Below are 16369 nucleotides of genomic sequence, written 5' to 3'. Positions count from 1 at the left end.
TGGTGGGAATGTAAATTGGTCCAGCCTCTGTGGAGAGCAGTCTGTAGAACTCTCACAAGGCTAGACATGGACCTTCCATATGACCCAGTAATTCCTCTCCTGGGGTTATACCCCAAGGACTCCCTAACACCCAACCAAAAAGAGGTGTGTACTCCTATGTTCATAGCAGCACAATTCATAATAGCTAAGATCTGGAAGCAACCCAGGTGCCCAACACCAGATGAGTGGCTGAGAAAGCTGTGGTATATATACACAAAGGAATACTATACAACTATCAAGAACAATGAACCCACCTTCTCTGACCCATCATGGACAGAGCTAGAAGGAATTATGTTAAGTGAGCTAAGTCAGAAAGATAACGATGATCTGGGATGATTCCACTCATCAACAGAAGTTGAGAAAGAAGATCTGAAAGGGAAACTAAATGCAGGATCTGACTAAACTGAAAATAGGGAACCAAAGTAAAAACCCTGTGGTGAGGGGTAGACATGTGGCTTCCTGGGCCGGTGGGGGGTGGGGTTGGGTTTGGGTGTGGGGGTGGGGGGTGGGATGGGACAGTCTTTTTGTGGTGGGAATGGTGTTTGTGTACACTCCTAGTAAAGTGTAGTCATATAAATCACAAGTTAATTAATATGAGAGTGGAAAATTAATTGTATGTCTTGAAGTTTTTAAAACACAGACTGAGTCTTTTTAATATATAGGCTGTGTATTTGATATGCGGACTCTCTCAAAAGCCTAGACCAAATAGACCAGAAGCAACCAGTGGTACAGCTATAGAAGATACTGGGTACTACACAGGAAACCCTAACAAATTGCTTCCCCAGAGACCCACCCTCCTAGGGAAAGAGAGAGGCAGACTGGGAGTATGGACCAACCAGTGAACGCCCATGTTCAGCGGGGAAGCAATTACAGAAGCCAGACCTTCCACCTTCTGCAACCCTCAACGACCCTGGGTCCATGCTCCCAGAGGGATAGAGAATGGGAAAGCTATCAGGGGAGGGGATGGGATATGGAGATTGGGTGGTGGGAATTGTGTGGAGTTGTACCCCTCCTACCCTATGGTTTTGTTAATTTATCCTTTCTTAAATAAAAGAAATAAATTTTTTTTAAAAAGATTGGTTAGAGGCCTGACCCCACCCCAATCTTAATGGTATAACTGTTCAGTTGTATACTCAACGAACGAGCTGTCTCTCTGAAGCACTCCCAGAGGTTTGTGTTTTTCTCCACATTCTCACCCTCACCACCGGTTTCTGCCTTGATGGCTTGTCATCTCCCTGTCCCGCTTGCAGGATAGAGCAACATAATTGTACACTTCTTATCCTATGGTCTTGCCAATATTTCCATTTTATAAATAAATGTTAAGAAATAGAATAAATATATTTGATAGAAAAGGAATGAAATAACTATGTACAGTTTCTAGAATCAAGTATACGAGTTCTAGAATTCTGGTTCTGCCTATTAGCAACTGAGTAGAATTAGGCAAGTTACTTAACCAATACTAAACATTTTAGTTCCCTCATTTGCCAAGTGAGTATGGAAAAGAGTACTTAGCTCTCATACTGTGAGGATTTTTTTCTTTAACATTCTCTTTGTTTTTCTTTTCAAAATAAAGATGAAAACAGTGTGTAGAGAAGAATTTCATATTCTGATATACATACATTTTCTTAATATAAAATGCAAAAACGTCATGGGAATATCTAAAAGCAATGTACTAAGAAAATAGTTTGGATGGTGAGGGAGACTTAATATTTACTTAAAGAAAGGTTTTATGTAAAAATTAATTTTATTAAAATATGTGCAACTTATTTTCTTATTTGAATAAGACTCTGGCTAAGACATGTATTATACCCAAACTGTGTGTGTGTGTTATATCTGTATTTGCCCCTTTGTTGTTATTGGTGTATGAAAAATTTGGAGCAGAGATTATTTTAATTTTGTATGTTTTATAATATGTACATATATCAAGACTACAAACTGAAAATCAACCATGGTTGTGAGTGCAGTGTGGAACTATACCCTTGTACTCTTAGAATCTTTTAAATCATGATTAATTACTACTAAAAATTAAAAGTGATAAGCAGGCCCAAAAATAAATAGAACATATGTGACTCCGGAATTAAAAAGGAGCCAAAACAAAGAAGAAAATAAAGAATGATGTACTGAAATAGGTCAATCAGTAGCCACATTAGCAGAAGTGAATGTTACAATAGCTGAACCAATGAAATAGCTGAGCTCAAAGTCACAGTGGCAGAACAAAGCAACACAATAAATGAGCTAAAAGTTATTACAGCTGCACAAAAGCTACAATAGCTGAGAAAAAGTTTGCAATAGCTTATCTAAATCAAGAAACTTGCAATCACAGCAATGCAGACTGAAAAAAAAAGAATCAACAAGTCTGAAGATGAAGCAGGGGAAAGTAAGAAAATAGCAAAAAGATCTAGAAATAGGCTTGGTACAATGAAAACAACACCAGAGGTATGTGTGATAACTTAAAAAGGAACAGCATATCCATATCTATAGACATCTGACTTTTAATGAAGTGGTCAAAAACATTAAATAGAATTTCTTCAACAAATTATGTTGAGAAAATTTGATTGAAACATGCAGAAGAATGAAACCAGAATACCATATTCACCATATTCAAATGTTAGCTCCAAATGGATCAAACACCTGGGTGTTAGGCCAGAAACCATCAAAAACTTAGAGGAAAACTTTAGAAGAATTAATTAATTAATTAATTAATTAATTTTCCCTTTTGTTGCCCTTGTTGTCTTTTTATTGTTGTTGTTATTGATGACGTAATTGTTGGATAGGACAGAGAGAAATGGAGAGAGGAGGAGAAGACAGAGAGGGGGAGAGATAGACAGACACCTGCAGACCTGCTTCACAGCCTGTGAAGTGACTCCTCTGCAGGTGGGGAGCCGGGGGCTAGAACTGGGATCCTTTTGCAGGTCCTTGCGCTTTGCGCCACGTGCGCTTAACCCAATGGGCTACCGCCCGACTCCCAGAAGAATTATTTCTTATGTAAACTTCAGAATATCTTTGATGGCTCCAGTCCAACTGCAAAGAAAACAAAAATAAGCCAATGGGACTACATCAAACAAAAGCTTCTGCACAGCAAAATGAATAACCAGCAAAACAGAGATTTACAATGGAGTAAGCAAAATCTTCACCTTCCAGACATCAAGCAAAGAGCTAATAACTAAAATACATAAAGAACTCAACAATAAAAGGCAACCTCGTTGAAAAATGTGGGGAGGACATAGAATTTTCTCTAAAGATATTAAAAGCGTCAACAAATATATTCTCAAGTCATTGGTGAATGGAGAAAAACAAACAAAAACAATGAGATAACACTTTACACCTGTGAGAATGTCATGCAGCAGAAAAGACAGAAACATCAACTGTTGAAGAGGTTGTGGAGGAAAAGGAGCTCTTCTGTACTGCTAGTGAGAATGTAAATTGTTCCAATCCTTGTGTAAAACAGTCCAATCCTTGTGTAAAACAGAATACTAGAAATGGACATATCCTTTGACCAGAAATTCCTCTCCTGGGTATTACCCAAAAAAAAAAAAAAAGCAAAGATACCTATCCAAAGAGATCTATGCACACTGATTTTCATAGCACCACAATTTGCCCAAACTTGGAAATAACCCAGATGTCCAACAATAGATAAATGGCTGAGTAAGTTGTTGTATATATACACAGTGGACTACTATTCAGCTATTAAAAATGGTGAATTCACATTCTTTACCTTATCTTGGCTGGAGCTTGAAGAAATCTTGTTAAGTGAGATAAGTCAGAAACAAAAGGATGAATTTGGGATGATCTCACTCATAGACAGAAGTTGAAAAATAAGATCAGAAGAGAAAAACACTAAGCAGAACTTGTACTGGAGTCGGTGTATTGAACCAAAGTAAAAGAATATGGGGTGCGGGGGTTTCAGGTCCCGGAACATGATGGCAGAGGAGGAGCTAATGGGGGTTGAATTGTTATGTGGAAAACTAGGAAATTTTATGCATGTGAAAACTATTGTAGTTTACTGTCAACTGTAAACCATTAACCTCCCAATAAAGAAATTTTAAAAAAGACCAGGTGCCTAATTGATGAGTGGCTAAAAGTTTTGGTATATATACAAAATGGAATGCTACTCAGCTGTTAAAAATAATGATGTCATCTCCTTTGCACAATGGATGGAATTGTAGGAATCATCTTAAGTGAGAAAGTCAAAAAGAGAAGGACAAAAGTTGAGTCATCTTAGTCACAGATGGAACTTGAAAAACAAGGGGCCATCAACTGGGGCCCTAGTCAGGGAGCCCTGGAGTTCCCACACAGACATAATGGGCCTAGACCTCTAACAGAGCTCTCTTGCCACTGTCACTGGTGGTCTTCATCAGGAATAAGATAATTAACCCCTTTGTGGGCCCTTATAGCACCTTGCCCTCCATCCAGATCAATAATGGTAGGGAATGTTCCATTCTCCTGAGGGAGGTTGGGCAACATACTCAACCTACTACCTGAGGAAAATGGGTCCCAAAATTAGTCCAGCCTGGAATGTTCCTAGCTGTGACCACAGAATGCAAGCTCAGACCTACAGGGATGTAGAAGTTACACAGGTTTCTGTGCAGAATATGTGCTCCAGATCAAATTGGTGGGGTTTACAGTTAACAATCTTTATATACTTTCCCCATATTTGGGAGCTACTCTCTTTCCTGATCCAGCTTTCTAGCCCTTTTTCCAACTATGACACCATCTCCACAGACAATAACCTGGGTCCACCTGCATATCAGATATCAGACTCAGGCAAAAACTGGTAAAGTCATGGGCCCTCTGGAATATACCTAAAATAAACCTACTAGCTTTTTCTAAAACGGAGAGCCCAAATCTTCATCTGCAATATTCTTGCCTTTAGATATGTGATTATTTAACAATTTGTTCTGCATTATATCTTAACTCTTTTTCAGCCACTAGGTTCCAGATGCTACCATGATGCCAACCTGACTTCCTTGGGCAGAAAATCCCACCATGTGTCTTGGAGCCCCATCCAGATCCCTGCCCCACTAGGAAAAGAGACAGGCTGGGAGTATGGATCAACCTGCCAATGCCCATGTTCAGGGGGGAAGCAATTACCGAAGCCAGACCTTCCACAATGATCCCACAATGATCATTGGTCCATTCTCCCAGAAGGATAAAGAATAGGGACTATATCAAGGGAGGGGATTGGTTATGGAGCTATGGGGGGTGTATTATGTGGAAATGTACCCCTCTTATCCTATAGCCTTGTCAATATTTCCATTTTATAAATAAAAATTTCAAGAAGGGGAAATAAAGTAAAACTCAGATTGGGTGTGATATATTACACCAAGGTGAAGGACTTTGGAGAAGGAAAAGAAGGAAGGTGGCTGGCATGTGGGCTTTGGGTTCCTTTTATACAGTGGTAGAAAAGGACCTGTGTTGAGGGTGAGAGTGTTATGCAGACACCTATCACAGACAGATGAGAAATTGTACCCATGTGCAACACCTGTACTGTAAACTACTAACCTTTCAATAAAATGATTTAAAAAGAAAAATAAATCCCCTGGGCTGTGGCATTTTATTATAGGTCTGAATGGATTAAGTCAGTGGTGAAATAAATAGAGAACTCTTATGTGTTCCTGACTGTTAATCCCAAATACTATACTGCACTATAGAAATCATACAGCTGGACTCTTTTTGAAGATATGTACATTGAGTAAAATAGTCCAGTCTATATCACAAATATACATGAATCTATGCTATATAAATGCCTGTCTGATATAATTACAGAAATTCATGATAGAAGCCAAAATGCCTTCATTAGTCATCCCAAATAGTATATGTAGATATTCTCCCTCCTTGAGGGAGATACTAAATGGAGTGGATCCATTTATTGATCTAAACTCAAAAGATAAAAGTAAATTCAGCTGTCTTCTTTTTAAAAATATATTTTATTTGTTGTAATAAAAGGGGAGAGAGAGGAGAGAGACAAGAACATTTCTCAGCTCTCATTTCTAATAGTGTTGGGATTGAGTCTGAGGTCTGGGGACTTCAGAGCCTCAGGCTAAAAGCACATACAGACAAATGGGACTGTATCAATCACCAAAACTTCTGTGTGTTCAAGGAAACGATCAAAAGTGTAAAGAGGCAAGTGAACCTCCCACCTAATGGACATCTGATTTTTGATAAGTGGTCCCAAGCTATTAAATGGAGAAAGGAGAGTCTTCAATAAATGGTGATGGAAAATAATTGGGTTGAAACGTGCAGAAGAATGAAGCCTAACTACTATATCTCACCAGAAAGAAAAGTAAACTCCAAATGGATCAAGGACCTGGATGTTAGACCAGAAACTGTCAAATACTTGCTCCAAATCATTGATTTTGAGATAAGCGCAAATAAAGACAACAATGAGATACAACATCACCTCTGTGAGATTGTCATACATGAAAAACTATAGCAACAACACATACTGAAGAGGTTGTGGGAACAAAGAAACCCTCCTGCACTGCTGGAGGGAATGTAAATAGTCCAACCTCTGTGGAGAGCAGTCTGGAAAACCCTCACAAGACTAGAAATGGGCCTTGCATATGACCCAGTAATTCCCCTCCTAGGAATATTACTTTTTAAAAAAAATATTTATTTTCCCTTTAACAAAAGGGAAATTTTTTATTGTTATTGTAGTTATTATTGTTGTAGTTATTATTGTTGTAGTTATTGATGTCATCGTTGTTGGATAGGACAGAGAGAAATGGAAATTGGAGGGGAAGACAGAGAGGGGGAGAGAAAGACAGACACCTGCAGACCTGCTTCACTGCTTGTGAAGCGACTCCCCTGTAGGTGGGGAGCCGGGGCTCGAACCGGGATCCTTATGCCGGTTCTTGCGCTTCGTGCCATATGTGCTTAACCCGATGCACTACTGTCCGATTCCCCCTAGGAATATATCTTAAAGCATCAATACACCTATCCAAATATATATAAAAAAGACAACTATGTTCCTAGCACCACAATTCATAGTAGCCAAAACCTGGAAACAAACCCAGATGCCCAACAACAGATGAGTAGCTGAGAAAGTTGTGGTATATATACACAATGGAATACAACTTAGCTATTAAGAATATTGTATCCATATTCTTTGACCCATCTTTGATGAGGCTGGAAGTAATTTTGTTAAGTGAGATAAGCCAGAAATAGAAAGACAAGTATAGGATGATACCACTCATAAACAGAACTTGAGAAAGAAGAACAGATAGGGTACCACAGAGCAGAATTTGACTGAGTTTGGAGTATTACACCAAAGTAGAAAACTCTTTTGTTTTGTTTTGGAGATGGGGAGGGTAGATTTTCAGCTCCACTGTAGGTAGTGGGGTAGGAACACAGACCCTTTGTGGTGGAACTGCTGTTAATATATAATCTTATAAAATTATAATCTTATAAATAACTATTTAATTAATATGAGGGGGGAAACTAGATTGAATGTCTCTAGATTTTTAATGCAAAGACTTCAGTTCTGAGAATATATTCCTTCAGTCTGAGCACTTAAGTTTTCAATTAGTAAACTGATTGAATTTTAACATTGGGCTTAAATTATTAATGCATCCCTAATAATAACATTTTTGAAATATTAAATCACTTATAATATTAGGCCAGGGAAACCACAAGCTACTGGTCCTGTCAGTATATAGATTTAGTTATTTATAAGTAGCATTAAATGACATAAATTATGAGAAAATCTTGTATGGTACAGGAAATCCTAACCATAGTATCAAAGTAAACAAAGTTCCCAAATAACTTGGCTATAATAATAATCATCATTTATTGCCTTCTTAATCTCTAAAACAGCAAGAAACCTTCCTCATCCTCTATAAGACCCATATTTTCCCAGTCCTGGAACCTCTGGGGCTTTGCTTGTTTTCCTTAATGCTTCTCTTGACCCATACCATGTGATACTGCATCTGCTGATCACAACCAAATCAATGCAACCAGTGCTATCTTGACATTTTGCACTTCAGACTGTGTCTAGACACACCAAGCATGGGATGTCAACCCTCCACCTCCAATACTCTGATGAGACCTTTCCTAGTTCATAGGATTCCTTAGTTCCATTTTAGGTGGGGCACTTCCTTTTTTTATTTAAGTAAGGAGACATTAACAAAACCATAGAATGAGATCAATTTCAGGAGCATAATCATGAGATAAAATAGTCACAAAGGACAGTATATGATTCCACTTATATAAGGTATCTTTGGCAATCATGTTCATAGAAAAAGATGGATGCCAGGGCCTGGAGGCATGGAGAAACAGAAAATTGTTAAGTAGAAATAAAGTTTCAGCTTTTAAAGCTGAAAATATTCTGGAGATTAGTTGCACAATAATATGAATATACTTAAAATCACGGAACTGTATGCTTAAAAATACTTAAGTGTTAAAAACAGTACATTTTATAGTGTGCTTTAACTTAAAAACCCACAAACTGTGGGTGGAAGATATCATAATGGTTATGCAAACAGACTCTAATGCTTGAGGCTCCAAGTTCCCAGGTTCAGTTCCCCACCCAACCCCACCATAAGCCGGAACTGAGCCATGTTCACTCAACATTATGTTTTCAAGCTCTGACAACAATATTGCAAAAGAGATGACCTCATAATTTTTATAGTTGCATAGTATAGCTGCATTTTATAGTTGCATAGCACAACTCTCTCAAAAGGAAGAGGAGGAGGAGGAGGACTCAACAAACATTTTTAAACATTGTGAAGATGGAGGCTGTGCTGCAGCACACCCAGTAGTGCATACAGGTTACCACATTCAAGGGCCCAGGTTCAAGTCCCAGATCCCTACCTGAAGAGGTGAAGCTTCACAAGCAGTAAATCACTGCTACTCTGTCCCTGTTCCTATCTATCTCTCCCTTTCCTCTCAATGTCTCTCTGCCTTTATCATTAATTAATTGATATATTAATCAATTGATATATGTATATATTAATTAATTGATATATTTGTATATACATATATTATAATATTATATATATCAAAATTGATATATATTTTAAAGTAAAATTTTTCTGGAAGGATGAAGGGTGAAAACATATCAAAGGATAAAGGTAACGTTAACACTGAAAAAGGCTGTAATTTCTTTTTTTAAATATGTATTTATTTATTCCCTTTTGTTGCCCTTGTTGTTTTTTATTGTTGTAGTTATTATTCTTGTTGTTGATGTTGTTGTTGGATAGGACAGAGAGAAATGGAGAGAGGAGGGGAAGACAGAGAGGAGGAGAGAAAGACACCTACAGACCTTCACCGCTTGTGAAGCAACCCCCCTGTGCAGGTGGGGAGCTGCGGGCTCTAACCGGGGTCCTTATGCAGGTCCTTGTGCTTTGTGCCACCTCCGCTTAACCCGCTGAGCTATAGCCCAACTCCCTAAAGGCTGTAATTTCTATATGGATACCTCAGTATATGTGTAATCTGGGCATCTCCTCTTTATACCTACAATTCAAAAAGCTCTGGAAGATTTGGTTTCACAGCTCCTCCCTCCCATCTTCCTGCTGGAAATGCAGTCTGGAATGTTCAAGATGCAGTTCAGGCTTCTGTCACGAGGTGGCACTAGTGGAACGTTTTTATCATGCTTCAACTATATACTTAAACAGTAGAATAACTATTCCCACAATATCTTATCTTAAAACAAGGTTATTAGTCTATGTATAAAACATTCTAATTCTGTCTTATGAAAATAATAGAGCTGGAAGATAGGATAATGGTTACACAAAAGACTTATGCCTGAGGCTTTGAGGTTTCAGAATCAGTCCCCAGCACCACTAGGCAGAAGTGACCAGTTCTATGGTCTCTCTTTATTTTCCTCTCTGTACCTTTCTCATTAAAATAAAATGTATTTTAAAGATTAAAAATAGCAGTTGATAAACAAGACTATATAAACACATATGCTAAGGTCTTTACACAATAAAACACCAGGTGGCAGTAACAGTCATTGGCTGTCAGTATCAGGAAGCTTAGGAAGTTCGGGGTTAATGAGGAAGAGGAGAGGCAGGGAGCATGTTTGGGATTCATTCAGTGTCTGCGTCATGGAAAAGCAATGACAGAAACAATTGGGAGAATGTATAGGGTTAGTTAATGGAGGCGTGGATTCTGCTGTTTGGTGGGGATCCTCAGCACAGTCCACACTGGACATCATCCCACAGTAATGAAAGAAGAGGCAAGTCAGGGCCCAGCGGTGGCATACCTGGTTGAGTGCCCATGTTACAATGAGCAAAGACCCAGGTTCGAGCCTCCTGGCGCTCTCTCTCTCTCTCTCTCTCTCTCTGTCTCTCTCTCTCCTTCCCTCTCAATTTCTGGCTGTCTCTATCCAATAAATAAATAAGTATAATAAAAAATCTTTTTTAAAGAAATTAAAATTGTAAAAGAACAAGAGGCAAGTCAATGAATGCATTTGGAGTCAAAAACAAATGGAATTGCTTTAACATACTTATGATTTTTTCAAAAATAGATATCATAAATAAATATCTTGTTTGTAATATTTGCTACTTTTTTTTTCAAATGGACTCCTTTCCTTTATAAAAAGAAAAAAGTGGGATGGGTGCCAGTGGATGAGCAGAATCAGGATGTTAGTTCTGAGATTCTCGGGCAAGGAAGATCATCATAGTGGAGAAAGGGAGGGTTTTGTGATTTTGCTTTAGTGAGTTTAACCAGTTTTATGTTTGTTTGTTTGTTTGTTTTTCACCAACTAGCAGATACAATATTTCCATATCAATTATTTTAAAGAGTATTGAGACCTAGTAATAAGGTCCACCCATGGATTAAATTGAAGATAAAATGACACTACTGAGGTGTAGGAGATTAAATAAGAGGAATTAGATATACAGAGAGAGATGGAATGAGAAAATCAGCACCATTCACAATCTATCAATGTTTCATTTCCCCCATGAACTTGAATACAATGACTGCTTTTCCAAGGTATGTGAATGAATAAGTGTACTATCATCTTTTTTCATCAAGAGAGGTCTCATGATCAGTGTATGACATTGCTATATGAAATAGCCAAGATTTGGAAACAACTCAAGTGTCTAATGACAGATGAGTATATAAGGAAGGAATATACATATATATATATACATATATATAACATATAGATATAGAGAGAGAGATGATAAGTCTTTTTTTTTTTTTTGCTGCAATATAGGCCATATTGGGGAAATCATGTTAAGTGATTTAAGCCTGAAGGGGGAGCACAAACATTGTATGATCTTAATCATATATGTTATTTAGGGAGAAAAACAGAGATAAACTTAAATAAACTCTTGTTCTATGTCTGCAGAGCCAAAATTACTTAAAAAGGAGGTGATAGAGGGCTATGAGGGGAGGGTGGACAGGATGAAGGAGTATCTTGTGATAAAAGAGATATCACTTTACTAATGAAGGAGATGTGCTAATGAATACATATTTGAGGGATATGTGGTACTGTGTCCCAGATACAACAACCATCTTGTAACATGTTCTTAATGAAACTGATGAATTTAAACCTTAAAAATAAAAGATGTGGCCAGGGTAGATAGCATAGTGCCTATGCAAAAAGATTTTCATGCCTGAGGCTCCAAAGTCACAGGTTGAATCCCCCATATCACCATAATCCAGAGCTGACCAGTGATCTGGTCTCAATCTATCTGTATCTTTCTCTATGTATCTATTTCACTCATTAAAATCAAACAAATAAAAATAATCAAAATAAAATATGCGTGTTATGGAAGACTACAACTGTCATGCAGAATTCATGAATTTCCCATGTATGGGAAACTCTTAACTGTCTCTTGGACCCTCAAACCCCCCCCCATTTGTTTATGACTACTCTTAATCATTTTCTGCTGTGAACATCCTCATTCTGTGGCCTTATACCAGATAGAAGGGGCAGACATTGGTGGTATTCTGAGATATCTTGACATCTAATCTCTTCTTTGAACTAAGTAAGGAATGTTCAAGAGAATGCTTGACCAGTTCAGCCAGCTTTGATTTCCTGGTCACGTATACCTGCTGATGGTCTTCCAAAACTCTTAAGGGCAGATGGGGTATGTCACTAAGTAACTTCTAATAGTGTCACACGATAGAATGAAGACTGTAGAACTTTGGAATATTTTATCTGAAACTTTGCCCCAGGATTTATTTCTTTTCCTTTTGAGGGTGATGCCCAGAGCACAAATCTCAAATAAAAAATATTCTTAAATGTTTAAAAAGAAGAGGAAATGATTTTAAACAATGAAGATAACATGAGAGAATTACATCAAGAAGAACAATAGTTTCATCTTAAAGGATCAAGAAAGAGAAAGGGACATAATCTTTATTTTTCTTGAATGTTTGTTGATTCAACTCCAGGATAGTTGATTCTTGGAGTGAAGCCTAAAGAAAATATTAACTGATACATAAAGGAATAAAATGAATCCGAATTTAGAAGAGGAAAGGAAAACTAAAAAGGACAAGCTCTCAGTATACAATCATTTAAAATTTTTAAATGCTTTAATCTATTGTCACCTTAATTTTAAATCATTTTATTGGGGAATATGGATTACAGGACAGCTGTTGGAACATAGGTACAACCTCGTATATCCTCATGTATGTGATTGCACACCACTCACCCATGTCTTTCCCCACCATTATACACTGGGTGCCCAATGCTCAAGGGCAGAATTCTTATTTGAAGAAATAATAAACAAACAAACTGAGGAAGAGACACATACTCTCACATTCAAGAAGCTCAAAATGTTTCAAAAATAAATAATCCTAAACAGATGCACACCAAGGTTCATTAGATCTTGCATAGCATAGATCAAAGGGAAAGATAAAATCTTGAAAGAACAAGAAAAAGCAGAGTCATATACAGTAGAAACAGCATAATAAATCCCCAGGTTTCTCATCAGAAACCCTAAAGATCAGATAGGAAGAGAGGGATTGGTTCAAAGTACTGAGCGAAATGGACTTCCAACCAGGAATGTTCCACACAGATACGTTATCATTCAAATGTGAAGGAATGATAAAGAACTTTCAAACAACATTCGAAGGAATCCATTACCCTCAAACCAGATCTGCAAAAAGTACTAAATGGACTTGTTTAAAAAGGAAAGAAAATATGTGGAAATATCAAGACACCTAAAATACATAAAATATCCAAAATAGAGTATTAATAGGGAGGGAGGATTCCTACAATGAACTTCAGATGTACTTGCTTTCAGTGTAAGAAAAAAAAATCTGTAAACAACTAGGGAAAGATAGAAACAGGCTGGGGTACAGATCGATCTGCCAATGTCCATGTCCAGCAGAGAAGCAATTACAGAAGCCAGAAATCCAGCCATATGCATCCCATAAAGAACTTTGGTCCATATTCCCAGAGGGGCAAATGTTATAGGAAGATGACCAGAGGGCTTTGAACTCCAACTCCATCAGGACCCAGATAGAAAAGGGGAAAAAAGACACTCAGAAGTAGTAGGTGTGACTTTGAAAGCAAGGCAGGATCATAGAAAAAAAAAAGGCAAATACATATGTCAATGTAGATAGATAGTTATAGAAATAATAGTAAAAAAAAAGTAACAACAGTCAACCCATATCTGTGACCTTGGGAGAACTAATGAGATTCCAGTGGAGGGAATGGGGACGCAGAACTCTGATTGTGGGAAACGTGTGGAATTATACCCATTATCTTATAATCTTGTACATCAATATTAAATCACTAATAAAACAATAAGCTGTAAATTTTGAAACCCAGACATAAACCTCGAGGCAACTTTAAAACAAAATTACTTAAGTATAAAATATATATATGAAAACAAGAAGAGATAAATGGAATAGTTAATCTTAATACACATAGAAAAATAACAAGAAATTATTTTGTATCTGTAGTTTCACTAACACCAGTGACTTAATCTTGCCTTTCAAAAGGCACAGAGTGGCAGGAAGGATTAAGTGATAAAATCCAGCTTTCTACTATCTAGAGGAAATCCATATATGTACTTCAAGGACAAACACAGGCTTAAACCAAAGGATAAAAACAGTCCTACAGGGCAGATGGTAGTCTAAAAGAGGCAAGGGTAACCATATTTACAACAGACAAAATAGATTTAAGCTTAAGAAATCACCAGAAATAAGAATTGTTGAGGTCAGGGAATGGATAGGGAGAAGCTGGGGAGTACAGACACTTTATTGCACTGCATTTGAACACATGGGGCAAGGAAATTGGGGCACAGGCATATGGAAATCGAGAACTTGGGGACTTGCGCACAAAAGATTAACACTGTGGGAGGACTTTCTTTGGCAAGGTAACCACACCTGAGGTTTCCAAGAGGCCAATAGGAAGTTGACCCAGGTGTGACCTGTGTAAGTTTTAAGAGAAGGATTTCATACTGAGAGGCCTTTTTTTAAATTTTTTTTTATTTAAGAAAGGATTAATTAACAAAACCATAGGGTAGGAGGGGTACAACTCCACACAATTCCCACCACCCAATCTCCATATCCCACCCCCTCCCCTGATAGCTTTCCCATTCTCTATCCCTCTGGGAGCATGGACCCAGGGTCATTGAGGGCTGCAGAAGGTAGAAGGTCTGGCTTCTGTAATTGCTTCCCCGCTGAACATGGGTGTTGACTGGTCAGTACATGTTGTTAAAATTCGGTGGCTCCAGCTGGCCAGGCTAGCTTCACGGGCGGGTAACAGAGACGACCAGAGACATACGACTGGGCAGGGAAGCTGTATTTCTTTATTCAGGAACAACGATTCATAAACTAAACCAAACTAATCACCAAACAGAACTCTGCTGCCTCTTTCCCCGCGGCGCCGCCAGCACTCTCTCTCTGCAACTCTGGAACCCTCTTGGGGTTCCTTGGGGTGGGGCCAAGCAGGCTGGCGAAACTAGCAAGACTGATCCAATTTTCTTGGCAGGGGGAGAACTAGAACAACCTAATGTAAAGCATACAACAATTCCCCCTTTTCTTTTTAACTAAATGACCACAGTATCAGGGGTGTGGGGTGAACAGAAACCTATATCATACAGGCATTTTTAAAAAAAGAAACTGGCACAAACATAGAGAAACATGTAAGCAAGTAACAAGAACCAGTGTGCTGCCAAGGGAAGGCCTGAGGGAGCCATATTTTGCCTCTGTGGGCAAAACTTTATCAGCTTAAAAAAACATTTCTTGCCTCTGGGGGGCGTACTTGCCTCGACAGGCATTTGCATGGGGGCGGGGAACTGCCTAGAGTCCCAAAGGCAGCTGGCTGCAATTTACTTACTATGAAACAAAACTTGTTATTAGCATAACCACAGCACAATCTAAAATTTCTAATAGAGAAGGAATTTGAGACTTTTATATATCAATAACGTCTTTTTAACCTTTTGTTACACCCATTCAAGATGGAGACACACCCTAGGTGTGCGCAGGAAAGGAAACCTCAAGCATGAGAATAATTAGCATAGCCATTGTGCGATCTACCATTTCTAATAGAGAAGGTAATGGAGAGTTTTACATATCAACAAGTCTAACCTTTTGTTTAGACCAACTTAGTTAAAATATATTGATTGTTAACTAATTTTTACCTCAGACTTTAAATGTACGTTAATTTTATCTTTATGAGAATTACGTTGAAAACCTTTTTCATTTAACGTTGACTAGTAAGAATTTAGCCTTAAAGTTACTGTTTACCAAACTTTAAACACACACATAAACATGGTCATTAATACACAAGGAGAGAAACCTTTGTTACGAAGACATGTCATTTTAAACACGAATTTAAATCTGTACTGTCTTAGTTGTTGGGGGGGGTCACCATCTGGAGATGGCTTCCTGCGCAGCTCCACTTCAAGGAATTGCAGGTTGCGATCTCTGCGTATTCCAGCTTGTCTGCCTTCAGACCGTTGCTGAGGATCTCTGCCAGGATGTCCAGTTTCGGCAGGGAGCCCGGGGGTCCGGGAGGTCCGGGATCGTTCCAGAATTCATAGCACGAGGGCGGGTGGACCAGCCTTGTAGAAGGCGTGGGCCGAGGTGCCCAGGGGTGGCGGCCATGATAGGCCGCCGCGGCCCTGCCTCATGGCCCTGTCATATCTGCTGCCCTGCTCTCAGTGGCTGAGCAGTGAGCCACGCGGTGGAGAGCCGGCTCTTGTGGGCTGGCCTCGGGCTCTTGCGTGTTGGCATTGGGCTCCAGCGTTTTGGCATCGGGCTCCAACATGTTGGCATCAGGCTCCAGCGTGTTGGGATCGGGCTCCTGTGTGCTGGCATCGGGCTCCTGTGTGCTGGCATCGGGCTCCTGTGTGCTGGCATCGGGCTCCTGTGTGCTGGCATCGGGCTCCTGCAGGCTGCGGGGCTGCGGGGCTGCGGGCAT

The sequence above is a fragment of the Erinaceus europaeus genome, chromosome X (assembly GCF_950295315.1).
Source record: "Erinaceus europaeus chromosome X, mEriEur2.1, whole genome shotgun sequence".
In the NCBI taxonomy this organism is placed as follows: Eukaryota; Metazoa; Chordata; class Mammalia; order Eulipotyphla; family Erinaceidae; genus Erinaceus; species Erinaceus europaeus.
The sequence above is the reverse complement of the archived record's forward strand: the minus strand, read 5'-3'. Positions refer to the sequence as shown.